This window comes from Octopus sinensis, linkage group LG6, assembly GCF_006345805.1.
Source record: "Octopus sinensis linkage group LG6, ASM634580v1, whole genome shotgun sequence".
Taxonomy (NCBI): domain Eukaryota; kingdom Metazoa; phylum Mollusca; class Cephalopoda; order Octopoda; family Octopodidae; genus Octopus; species Octopus sinensis.
This window is the reverse complement of record NC_043002.1, coordinates 60581664-60583128: the sequence shown is the minus strand read 5'-3', so window position 1 is coordinate 60583128 and position 1465 is coordinate 60581664.

Sequence of the window (1465 nt, the reverse complement as noted above, 5' to 3'; positions counted from 1 at the left end):
ATTGAGCTAAAAAGCTCCACGAGTCTCCGGCAGGGGGCGGTGATCCCTGCTGTACTCTTTTCCCACTCTGCTCGCTTAGCCAGCGGGGTGGCGTCATTCGAAGGCTAAAACAATGGGAACGCATTGTGACCAGCGATGTGTAACACATCTGATGGTCTGGCCGGTCACGTGATCACGTGATATATATATATATATATTATATATATATATATATATATTTGTATATATATATATATATATATATACATATATATATATATATATATATATATATATTATATATATATATATTTGTATATTACTCATTACTCTTTTACTTGTTTCAGTCATTTGACTGCGGCCATGCTGGAGCACCCGAGACTTATTCTTTGTAAGCCCAGTATTATTCTATTGTTCTCTTTTGCCGAACCGCTAAGTGACTGGGACGTAAACACACCAGCATCGGTTGTCAAGCAATGCTAGGGGGACAAACACAGACACACAAACACACACATACATATATATATATACATATATACGACACGCTTCTTTCAGTTTCCGTCTACCAAATCCACTCACAAGGCATAGCTCGGGCCGGGGCTATAGCAGAAGACACTTGCCCAAGATGCCACGTAGTGGGACTGAACCCGGAATCATGTGGTTGGTTAGCAAGCTACGTACCACACAGCCACCCCTGCGCCTATATATATATATATATATATATATATATATATATATATATATATATATATATATATATATATATATATATATAAAATTGAATAGGTGTAGAAATTGATATTAATCAATTAAAACCAGTGGCCCAGCATATTAAAAAGATCCGAAGATTAAAATAATTTTTACATTAAAAATTTAAAGGACTGACTAATAAAAGTGGACGGTCAATATGCTGGATATAGACGTCAAAATCGCTATTTTCCACGAAGGATCTGTTCTCAAGAGAAAACTCAGCACAAATCCAATGTGTAAAAAAATAAGCGAGACAAATGAAGATATACGAAATATATACGATTACCTATGTACCGATCAGTTTCACTTGTTAATATTCACGTATATGTATACGCGAAAATCTGCAAGCTCGTCAGCATAGTCTGTCGTATACAAACATAATTTCCAGAACTAGATTCATAACGTTTGACCGGAGTCCCGCATGCATGGAGTTCAACAAATTATACTTATGTGTATCCTTCAAATGCCTTCACTTTGGCACGTTGAGATCGGAAATCTACCCTACAGTTAATAAACTACAGCAGTCAATTTACCGGTTAGAGAACATTTTTTTATTATTTAAAATTGAATAAGGGTAGAAATTGATATTAATCAATTAAAACCAGTGGCCCAGCATATTAAAAAAATCCGAAGATTAAAATATTTTTACATACAAAATTTAAAGGACTGACCACTAAAAGTGGACCGTCAATATGCTAGATATAGACGTCAAAATCGCTATTTTCCACGAAGAATG